The 12,597-nt window shown below is 38.8% G+C and overlaps 1 non-coding gene across 1 annotated transcript; it reads right to left on the bottom strand.

Moving 5' to 3' along the window:
• Window positions 1-6,462: 6,462 nt before the first annotated feature.
• On the bottom strand, window positions 6,463-6,534 carry TRNAC-ACA (transfer RNA cysteine (anticodon ACA)). Its single transcript has one exon. It is a non-coding gene; the product is annotated as a tRNA-Cys (tRNA).
• Window positions 6,535-12,597: the final 6,063 nt, after the last annotated feature.

The following is a 12,597-nucleotide window of genomic DNA, read 5'->3' on the forward strand; positions in this document are numbered from 1 at the left end:
AGGCCCTCAGTGATGTCAAAGGAGTTGCAATAGCTTATCGAGCACTCTATTTACCATTTTCTTTCTTTAAATAAGAACCACCTGTAAACCATGGAAATCTGCATTGGTTAGAGGAATCTTCTGTAAATTATTACAAGGAGTTGGAAGATGTTGGCCATAATACCCTTATGGGTCACTGACAGTCCCCCTGTTTGGGGGTGAGCATTCTATGGGCATTCCTTTCCTTTTCACATATGTAAGGGAAAAGGGAAGCTGATAATGAGAATGTCCAAGGGCAAGTGATCTCAATAAGCTTTTCAGTAAGCGTTCAGAAGCTGTGTCATCTTGACCTCCCGAATTAATGGGATCAGCTTTGCTAGGTTTTTAATAAAGCATATGGTGGATGAACCATAAGAGAGAAATTTGGAATCCAGGTTCAACAGTAACTAGCTAGCTGGAGAAAACTTTGGAATTGGTGCTTAGGTTTAGGTTTGTGGAAGTTCAGAAGGCCAGGAAGCCTATGAGGAACCAAATAGCAGCCCTTGTTCTAAAATCAGGTGCTATAAATACTGATCCTGAGTGTGAGCAGACTGCAGCTTTTCTTTGGAGATTTTATGTCCCTTCAAGGCCAAACATTTTAATAAGTGGATACTATCATCTGGTGTGGAGATTTGGGAAGGACATCATCTACATATTGTAAATTGTCCATATAACTAAGAACCTGCAGAAAACTATCTGCTTTTAAGATTTGTGAAAAATAAAAAAGACTTTCTGTGAAATCCTGGAGCATGCTTGTCCAGGTGTCATGTTACCCTTCCCAAGTAAAGGCAGAAAGATACTGACTTGCCTCACCAGCTAGAACATTAAAGTGTTGTCGCTCAGTCGTGTCCGACTCTTTGCAACCCCATGGACTATACCCTGCCAGGTTCCTCTGTCCATGGAATTCTCCAGGCAAGAATACTGGAGTGGGTTGCCATGCCCTCCACCAGGGGATCTTCCTAACCCAGGGATGGAACCCAGGTGTCCCACATTGCAGGCCGATTTTTTACCACCTGAGGCACCAGGGAAGCCCAGAACAATAAAGAATACGTTATTAATACACCCATCAATTATAGTGAAAATCTGCTCCCAGTGGGAATGGATGTCAGGAAGAACAATAGGGTGTCAAGGGATACTGGTGTTATTTATTGCTCAGGGGTTCTGAACAAACCTACATCCTTGGCCCCTGAGTTTTCTCATAGGTAAATAAGAGTATTACAGGAACTTCTGCAAGGGATAATGATGCCCTGAGCCTTGAATTCTACTATGGGTTTATTCCTTGAAGAGCTTCTTGACTTATAGCCAGTGCCAAGTCATTTCAGTTGTGTCCAACTCTTTGTGACTCTATGGACTGTAGCCCGCCAGACTTCTCTGTCCATGGGATTCTCCAGGCAAGAATACTGGAGTAGGTTGCCATGCCCTCCTCCAGGGCATCTTCCTGACACAGGGATCCAACCTGTCTCCTGTATTGGCAGGTGGGTTCTTTTATCACTAGTGGCTCTTTACTTATAGGGTATTGATTAATTCTGAGAAGAGATTTTGAGGAGATCTGTTTGAATCTTTTGTGGGAGACGCACTGTGAATTTTTCCATTACTAGAGATTTTCCCATAAAGGAGATGGGAACTGCTTCAATAGAGAAAAATTATCGGTTTCTCCAGAACCAGCTCCTGTACTGTTAAAGGCAGAGAAAAAGATGTTGAAGGGTCGCTTAATTCACTTAGTTGGCCAATTTGATGGCTTCTGTCAAATTCTAGAAATTATTTTCCCTTTTTAGAAGAAATAAATCCTGGTCAGACACTTTTCCGAAAAGTTTCAGCCTAATAAGTGGATAGGGGAAGAGGAGCTTAGGAGAAAGGGTGTGCATCTCTCAAAGAGCCTAAACAAAAGAGAATCGGCTCAGGGATAAGGACCTCTTGAGGTTCACTACAGATTCCCCTCAATTTGAACAGTTTTAGTACTTCAAGGCAGGGGCTGCTTTATAGCAGTGGGATTGAGTACCAAGGGTGTGGCTCCAGTGTCCATTAAGAGAGAGAGGTCTCATTCCCCATCTGGAGACTTGTTTCTCTGAGCTGATTGAGGAGAAATCGGAAAGTATCTGCTGTTGCTTAGAGGTCCATCACTTGGAATTGGGAGAACAATGGAAAGGCTGGTTAGAAGGCTGAAGATGCCAGAAAGGTTTACATTTGTAACAAACTTCTCCCCCCAATCTCCTGGCTCTTTGCAATAACAGCAGAAACTAGAAGGTTTTGGTTTTGTTTAGGGAACTTCATTTGCCAGAGTTGAAGATTAAGAAATTTAGCAATCTTTTTTGGTGACTCATCTAGAGTTTGAACATGCTAACTTGCTAAATTAACTAAATCTGGAATGGACATAGTTTCCCATTCCATCCTGGTCCTTTCAACTAAAAGAGAAAGGTTCTGATTAATAAACATACAGTTAGAGGCTACCCCAGTGGACTTAATATCTCAAGGAAGACCAGATTGTCTTTAAAAATATTCTGAGGTCAATTACAATAGTCACGGACTGGGTCATCAGATTTTTGTGTGAAGCCTGAATTCTGTTCCCATCAACAGGCTTAGGGAAGGCTACTGTCATTCCTTGGTGGGTGTTTTCAGGGAGTGCTGTAGCCTCTTGCCAAGTTAGGGGTTTGATCTTCTAATCCCTCCCAGGATGTTCCCACTAGGCTAGTTTCATCCAATGTTTGGCTTGACCCTCACCAGCAAGCATGTGGATTGATACAAATCTGAGAACCCAGGCTGGTAGGTTTGAATAACTCTGTTAAATTCTTCAGCAAACCTGTCGGGGTCCTTGATTACTTTAGAAAACTAACTGTAACTCACAATTTGGCCTAGTCCAGGAACCTAAGTAATTTGGGGTTTATTTGGAGTCCGACAGGACTCCAAGCGACTAAGCGCTGCACTCACTAGTTTTTAATAGCTTGTTTGCCTCAATTAATTTAATTATTATATTGTGCAGAGAATTTTCTGCACAATACAATTAATTATTGTATTGTGCAGGCAATTTTCAGACTGCTGATAATATTTGGAAGCCTCAAAATACCAATCAAAATATGTGTCCAGTTCAGTTTAGATGATTTCAGGGCTATGGCTATCTAACATTTCAAGGAAGGTAAGTCTAGAGAGTTCTAAAGTTCCCCACAATGGCCACTGATGTTCTGAGTTGCTTTTGGTTAAGTCCTTTACACAAATAAACATGAGGAGGAGACCATGGATTTTAAATGAATATAGGCCGGGGTTCATGAAGGTTGGTGGGGTGGGGCTCAATACATTCAGACAACTGGGATCCTATTTTCACAGATTTTTTTCCCCCCTAGAGCAAAGAGTAATTCTTAAATAGGCTGCAGGCCAAAATACCAACACAGTTACAGTAGGAAGGGCTTGATTTCAAAAGTGCCACCCACAGCGTGAATACTCACAGCACAAAGCTTTAACAAGTAAATAACAAAAGCTTGAAACACATCCCCAGTACAGCCTGGAGAGCTTCAAAATGCAAAAAGGGCGGAGCTCGGATCCAGCAGAAAAATTTACCCTCAGATTTCAGGGTCAGCGAGAAAGCATGAGCTCCGTGGACTAGGCCACACTTGGAGTTGTCAGTGTTCTTCTCTGGAGCTCTATGAGACTTCAGTGTAATCTTAAAACAGCAAGTTATTTTACCAACAAAATGGGTTTATTTGAGAGCAGCAAACATAATTCAGGACACACGACTACAGTGAACCACAAGCAAGTGTGGTAAAGCAAGCCGGGGGGGTGGGGGGACTCTTATAGAGAAGGGGAAGTTGCCTGGGTTACAAACAAAAAGTCCATTGGAAGAAACCGGAAGTTTGAAGTATAGTGACTTCTCACTGGCTGAGTTGTAACAGTCTCTCATTGGCTGAGATGTTGCTAGGCAGAAGAAAAATCTCTCTCTTTCTAGTGATGGTAGAGTACTGTCACGTCCTGCCAGAGATGCAAATACAGATATTGGGGTCCGTATTGACATGAGAGCTTCTCCCACTGGCCTCCTGACCATATCAATGTTCACATAATCTAACAGGGGATCACATGTCGGATTTAAGAATAAATTTTATTGGGTAAGGAGTTAGTGGATCATCTCACACCCGTTAGAATGGCTGCTATCAAAAACCCAGAAAATAAGTGTTGCTGAGAAAATGGAGAAGCTGAAATGCTTTTGCGCTGTTGGGAATGTAAAATGGTGCAGCCACTATGAAAAAAAAGAGTGACCATTCCCCCCAAATTTTCAAATAGAACTGCCATATGGTCTAGCAATTCCACTTCTGGGTATATATACAGAAGAATTAAAAGCAGGATTGTAAAAAGATGCTTGCACAGCAATGTTTGTATCAGTACTATTAATAATAGCCAAGAGATAGAAGCTACCCAAATGTCCATCAATGGATGAATAAACAACCAAATGCAGTCTATACATACAGAGGAACACTGTTTAGCCTTAAAAAAGGAAAAAAATCTTTTCATATGCTACAGTATGGATTATCTTGAGGACATTATGCTAAGCAAAAAAAAAAAAAGGTCACAAAATGACAAATGATTCCATTGAAATAAAGTATCTAGAGTAGTCAAATTCATAGAAACAGATAGTAGAATAGTAGTTGCCAGGGGCTAGGGAGAGAGAATGAGAAGCTATTGTTTAATGGGTGTAAATATTCAGTTTTGCAAGATGAAAAAGTGGAGATTGATTGCACAACAATGTGAATGTGCTTAACACTATTGACCTATACATTTTAAAATGATTAATAACTTTTGTGTTACATGTATGTTACCACAATTAAAAAAAAGAGTTAGTGGACAAAGACCCATCTGAGCCAATCCATGTGCTGGCTATGAATATAAGAATTGAGCAAAAGTTAAACAGAGCATCCAGTGAGAATCAACTGGTCATATGGAATTTACATTAAAAGGAATTGTATATTTCATTGATCATTTGTAAGGGATGTGTTATTTATTCATATGAGTAAAGTGTAGAATAAAATTACATATAAGTGTACATATAATATGTACACAAACATTTTCCTACCAGGAGAACTGGTTGTTACCATTTACCAGTACATCCCTATGAGGACAGGGCTCTGAGCCCTGAAGTGAAGTCCAGGCTGATGGAAAGACATTGGCCTGGGTTCTATTTCTGCTCCTCCACTAACTATGTGGACAACTCTGAGCAACATGATTAGGCTCTTGAGTCTCACTTTCCCGCTCTTAAATGAGAGGTGGGTTGGGTAACCTGATTATTTTCTGCTGTAAAAGTCTATGATCATAATAGATTGTAAGCTCCATGAAAATAGGGGCTGTTTTCATCTTTGTATTTCCAAAAGCACTTAGCATAATTCTTTGCACACTCAACTAATGTCTGTTAAATTGGGCAGAACTTTTTTTCAAAATGTTGGGGATCCCTAAAGATAATAATGACAAACATTTCCTTTACTACTATACACCAGTTGCTTTATCTCATTGAATCGTTTTAGCTCTATGCAGTAGGAACAGTTATTAACCCTGCTTATACAAAGTAAATGAGGGTCCCAATATCTCACAACTTGTAAATGACAAATTAGGATAAAAACTCGAGTCTGTCTCATTTCCTCTTAACCACTACACTGTACTGCTTTGTATCAAGAATTAAGGTCTCTGACACAATTTTAACCTTGGGGAAGCCTCTATAATGTTAGAAAGCGAACTGACAGGCAATTCTTTACATCCCTTCATTGCACCCCTTGAAGTGTTATCATCTGAGCCTGTAACATTAGTGATTCAGTGAGAATCACCTGTAGTTCTTCTTAAATACAAATTTCTGGGCCTCACCTTAGACCTATTGAATCAGAATTTCTGGGATGAGGCCAGGAAGCTGCATTTTTAGCCTAATTATTAGGACTTGAGGATCCGGAACTACATTTGGGAGAAGCACTGGCCTATAGCAGGGCTTTCAAACACTTTAAAGCACAATTCACTTAACAGAATATTTTTATATTGTAATCTATAAATCACAAACACATGCCAACAAAAATGTGAGCATATTGACTTTTTTATTGTGTGCTTTTATTTGTTAAATGTTCAAAAGCCAACATGTTCAAGGCTATTTAGCAAAATGCCACCATGGGGTCCATAGTTTAGAATTTTCAAAGACAACAATCAAAAGCTGCTATACCTCATAAATTATTCAGTAAGAGGTTTTGCATAAGATTGAAAAATAGGAGTAAACCTATATTCCCAGCAGGAAAAAATATTGCTTGACATTTAAAAAAATTGTTCTACCCTCTACTCAACTTTCTTGAGGTATGACAGTGAAAGTGAAGTCACTCAGTCATGTCCGACTCTTTGTGACCCCATGAACTATAGCCTATCAGGCTCCTCCGTCCGCGGAATTTTCCAGGCAGGAGTGCTGGAGTGGATTGCCATTTCCTTCTCCAAGGGATCTTCCCGACCCAGGAATCGAACCCGGGTCTTCTGCATTGTAGGCAGACGCTTTACCGTCTGAGCTACCAGGGAATGAGGTACAACTTATAAAACTGTATAAAGCATGCAGTGTAATGAGTTTATGTATGTAAACTTTGTAAAGTGATGTCCACAATATGATTAATAAAACAACCATCTCTTCACAGTAATTAACAATTGCTCCTTGGGGAAAAATCTATGACAAACCTAGACAGCATATTAAAAAGCAGAGATATCACTTTGCCAACAAAGATCTATATAGTCAAAGCCATGATTTTTCCAGTAGTTATATATGGATGTGAGAGGTGAACCATAAACGAGACTGAGCACCAAAGAATTGATGGTTTTAACTGTGGTGCAGCAGAAGACATTTCAGAGTCCTTTTGCAGCAAGGAGATCAAACCAGTCAATCTCAAATGAAATCAACCCTGAATGTTCATTGGAAGGACTGATGCTGAAACTGAAGCTCCAATACTCTGGCCACCTGATGCAGAGAGCAAACTCACTGGAAAAGACCTTGATGCAGGAAAGATTGAGGGCAGGAGAAGCAGGCAGCAGAGGATGGTTGGATGGACTCCTTGACTCAATGAACATGAGTTTGAGCAAACTCTGGGAGATAGTGAGGGACAGGTAAGCCTGGCATGCTGCAGTCCATGGGTCTGCAAAGAGTCGGACACGAGGACTGATTGACTGAACAACAATGAAAGGGGTATCTAAATCAGAGTGGCGGAGTCAGGTAAGGCTGTTCTGAGGAGGTGATATCTGAGCTAAGTCTTAAAGAGTGAATAGAATTATAAAGCAGCCAAACAAGGGGGAAGTAGGACCTTCATCCTAGTTTGGATGTCCCTGAAAACACAACCTGCATAAAGGCTTAGGTGTAGGTAATTCCACTGATCCCAAAGAAGTGTGATCCCAAAGAGCTGGAGTGAAAGGCTCCAAGGAAAAGAAAGTCAATGAAGATTGTGTTTTTGAGTTCATTACAACTGTGGACCACTAGGACTTTATTCCATTGAAGACTCCTGAAGGAACACGTAAAATATCCTGAAAGATTGTGATCCCAAGGATGAATGCTAGGGTATCTCTCCATTACAGTGTGTGTGTGTGTGTGTGTGTGTGTGTGTGTGTGTGTGTGTGTGTGTGTGTGTGTGCATGCGTGCACTGTGACAGAAGAAACGTGGAAAATTGACTTACTTTCTAGTGGGTGAAGCTCACCTCATTTTTTGAAGCCAGTGACAAATGGGGTGGAGTTGAGGGGATCTTGTACCATTTTCCAACTGTTCTTTTAAAAAAAATTATTGGAGTATAGTTGCTTTACGTGTTAGTTTCTGCTTATAGCAAAGCGAGGCTGTTATAGATATATCCCCTCTTTTGGGGATTTCCTTCTCATTTAGGTCACCACAGAGCGTTGAGTACAGTTCCCTGTGTCATACAGCAAAGTGAATCATTCACGTGTGCCCACACTTGTGGTCAGTCCTGTCCAACTCTTTGATACCCCATGGACTGCAGCCAGGTTCCACTGTCTTTGGAATTTTTCCAGGCAAGAATAGTACTGGGGTGGGTTGCCATTCCCACATATATCCCCTCTTTTTTGGATTTCCTTCCCATTTAGGTCACTAGTCTCAGCAAAGACTACTCTCTTGATATTCGAAGCTCCTGTATGACAGTGTGTGTACCCTACCCTACATTGGTGTCAGAAGTGCTAACATCATTTACAAAAGGAACATCTATGGAAATCAACTTTTTGCCTGATATGAACAGTTTTAGAACTGCTTCTTAGGTTCTGTTATTCCTGGTTTTTGTGTGTGCATGAAACTAATCAGAAGAATTATATTAATTTATTCATGATTGGTAAGCAGTAGAGATCAAACTGAATCTCACAATTATAAAGTTAAAAAAAACACTATGCACTAATGTAAGAAAAAATGTGCATAGGAAAATAATTGAATAATTTTAAAGCAAAATATAAAATTTAGGAATAAAATTTATCAATAGAATGACTTACTCATAATTTCCATTTTCCTCTCACATTATCTAATCATATTAGGATAACTTTCTTTGTAATAAGGCAATTTGTAATAGAAACTAATCCCTGGGATAAAAAAAAGTGACTTTGAATGTAAGAGAAATAAAAAGAATCATTGGAAATATTATTCAAATATCAACTTGTTTTCTATTCTTTGTATTCTCCAGATTTTATTTTCAAAATAGCTAATTTATGTTATTTTACACAAACATTACAGTTTGTCATTTCTTATTCTTTCAAGTTGGCATGCTGAGATTGCTTTTTAGAAGATTTGACTTGTTACTTTAAAATGAAAAAGGGTTTTAGGTGCAAACACTGCTGCAAAATAGAGGTTTATGAGATTTAAGAGCTTTTAAAAATAGCACCAACAAGAAAAAATACTCCAAATCATAATTGAAAAATATATGGAAATACTCCATCACTAGTATGTATTTTAAAGTCAGTATTTATGTTTTTTCTTTTCTTGGAACTTTTGAGTAAATTCTTTTTTTTTTTTTTTGTAGTTATCACAGTCTCAATTAAGTAAAATATATTTCCAGGAGTAAAAATTGGGGCCTCTATGTCTTATGGAATTAGGTTTTAAGACTGTGGCTGCTTAAATATAACAATTTACACAAATCACTGACCTCTTTATCAACAAGTCCCCTTATAAATGCATATCATGATACCATAATAATAGACATGCAAACATTGCCAAGTCAGTCTTAAAAATGGAGCCACTGAATTACAGATTATAATTAGAATAAGAGACTAAATGATATTTAGGGCCATTTGCAGGACTTACTTCCTGAAATTCATGCCTGGCAAATGATTACAGTCATATGTTCCATATATATTTGAATACAAGGATTCAATCATTTTTCAGACCAAATCTTAAAGGCTACCTTCCCCCCAAGCTGTTAATACATAATCAGTGTGTTGTTAACTATTGATGCTTCCATGATCACTGGCAGCATCTGTTCCTCAAAGTGTTCAACATGATATCGGATGGTATTAAGCTCAGAATGAACTTCAAAAATTATCTATATGTGTGGAGTGCTTTTCCATTTAAAAATCAGGTAGGTATGCACAATGCTGAAAAATGTGTAGCAATCAGTTCTCTGGGGATTGGGGGAAGCTCTGATGTAAAGAGTTTACAATTTCTATGATATAAATACTTCCATGGCCAATTCCAAGCTTTCAATAAAATGACTTCACTGAATTTCCAGCACACTGATTACCAACACATTGACATAACCTTCTGTTCAGTCAGTTCAGTTCAGTCACTCAGTCGTGTCCTACTCTTTGCGACCCCATGAATTGCAGCACGCCAGGCCTCCCTGTCCATCACCAACTCCCGGAGTTCACTCAGACTAACGTCCATCGAGTCCATGATGCCATCCAGCCATGTCATCCTCGGTCGTCCCCTTCTCCTCCTGCCCCCAATCCCTCCCAGCATCAGAGTCTTTTCCAATGAGTCAACTCTTCGCATGAGGTGGCCAAAGTACTGGAGTTTCAGCTTCAGCATCATTCCCTCCAAAGAAATCCCAGGGCTGATCTCCTCCAAGGAGATCCAACCAGTCCATTCTGAAGGACATAAACTTAAGGGCATGATAATAGTAAAATACTTATGAAGAGATGAGTTTTGAATGTTTATTGCCTTTGTTTTTAACATAGATTATTTAATGGTAAAAAAAGAAAAGTGAAAGTGTTAGTTACTCAGTGGTCTCTGACTGTTTGTGACCCCATGGAGCCCACCAGCCTCCTCTGTCCATGGAATTCTCCAGTCAAGAATACTGAAACACTTTCTCCAGGGGATCTTCCCAACCCAGGGGTTGAACCTGGGTCTCCCGCATTACAGGCAGAGTCTTTACTGCCACCAGGGAAGCCCAAAGTAATTTACTATTTATTATTGGCTGTGTGAAAAAAAAAAAAAAAAAACAGGCTTGCAGAGTTCTTAAAAATTTAACCAGCTCTTGTGAGCTGGTATGAGCCAGCAGCAACTGGGCTGTAAAGGTATTGTTATTGCTGACTTACAGATGAAGACACTGGGGCTGAAGAAATGGGAAATTAACATTTACTGACCATCTGTTTGAGGCCACACACAGTGTTGAACACTTAATAAATCATAAGTCATATAACTTTCAAAATAACTCAGTGAGGCAAGAAGTATTATTTTACAGATGCAAAAACAGAATTTTCCTAATGCCATAATGCTTTTAAGTGACAAAATCAGAATTAGAGCCGAGGTTCTCTGACTTAGGATTCTCACTTTTGTTTATACACTCCCTCTCTCTTGCCTACATAAATCATACAAGAATACCACAGACACTGTGAGATAGAGCAATGGACTGCATGTCTCCTAAAACACTATTTTTTAGTGGTGAATATGCCCATAGGTTTCAAAACTCACAGTATATAAACTGGAAAATTATTAGTCTACAATGATTTGATCTTAGAAATAAAGATATTAGCCTTAAATTTTTAGTAACTAAAAAGCTTAGGTAAAAATAAAGTTAAGGACAAATAGAAATATATCGTAGTATAGTGGTTATATTATAATATCGAACAGTATGACATACTGATGGGTGGAGAGTGTAACACTACTGAAATTGTGAATAATTCCTTTTTGAGTATTCAGGATTGTGAGGAGCCACGCTCAGTATAGAGATAGGTTTTCAATAAAACAAGGTCTAAAGTGAATCACTATTCAAGATCAATAACTTACTTTTTTTATTATATGTTGCTTTTAATTGGACATCAACAACAAAAAGTCAACATAAAACAAATTAATGTCCATCATCACTAACAGATTCTTTGCAATCCCTGTGAATATTAAATATTGATGTAACATGATACTATCACATAATATTAAAAAGAGCCAAAAAGTCATAGTACAAAGCTAAGGAAAGATTTAACATTAAAAGATTCTAATTATGATTAAAGTACATTGCAAGAATAATGAAAATGTATTTAGAAGATGTACCTTTTCAGAAGTCTCTTTGTAAGTACACTACTGATTTAACATTTTTTATGAAGCAAGGTAAGGTTTATGAGGAATTTCTGTGCAAATATTATTGTATTCACAAATAAATGGGGGATTCTTTTTTTTTAAATTGGGTACTGTGCATTTCACATAGCATGGATAAGATTAAAAAGTTCAGAACCACAAAGTTCTGAATCTCTTTGGGCAATAGAAACTATACTTATTTCAGGCCTGAAAAGTGGTTTAAATTCTGAATGTAAAAAGTTATTTTTGTGAGATAAACTACTCCACCTTTTTAAAAACTTTTTACTTTTTATTATAGTTGATTAACAATGTTGTGATAGTTTCAGGTGTACAGCAAAGTGATTCAGTTATATATATACACACACACGCACACACACACATGCACACACACACATGCACACATACACATATCTATTCTTTTTCAAATTCTTTTCCCATTTAGGTCATTACATAATGTTGAGCAGCGTTCCCTATGCAATATAGTAGGATATTGCGCTTCTTAATTACCTGTCTTCTCTAAATCTCTAAGTAATTGAACTTACATCATAATTAATTTTCTTCTGTCAAAATTATATCCCCAAAAGTGACATCTGGAACAAGCACTGAATTTAAACAGAGATGTGCTTGTTTCTGTTCCCACCCTTCATGGCAGTTGCAGGGAGAAGAAAGGCTTTTGGAGGGATTCACAGAGTCGTTTCTAAACGGGAAGCTCCCTGTCCTTCCCTGTGGCTCCAGCAGCTCTTCCTGGCAGTGCCGCCAGCCTGAGCAGTCACAGAAGGGGCTTGAAAGCCTGGGCCTTGTCACTTGTCTCCTTCCTCTGCCTGCTGACTTGAAGCCTGAAAAACAACAAATGAGGGGGACAAATGGCTGTTACCTGCCCTCCCAGACGTGACCCACAAGGACGATGCCTGACCGTGGAGCTGAATGTGCCTCCAATCAAACAGAAACAGAAACCCATTCAAACTAAAATTGTTAAATGAATTAAATTATTTACAAGTAAACAAACTAGGAAAGGAAGGCACTCCTGCCCAAAACAATGTGGAAGTGTAGGAGCATAGAGTTAGATTTTGTCTTCATGTGTTTCCAGTACCTTTAACATGACATT

Source organism: Capricornis sumatraensis, chromosome 13 (assembly GCF_032405125.1).
Source record: "Capricornis sumatraensis isolate serow.1 chromosome 13, serow.2, whole genome shotgun sequence".
Classification (NCBI taxonomy): domain Eukaryota; kingdom Metazoa; phylum Chordata; class Mammalia; order Artiodactyla; family Bovidae; genus Capricornis; species Capricornis sumatraensis.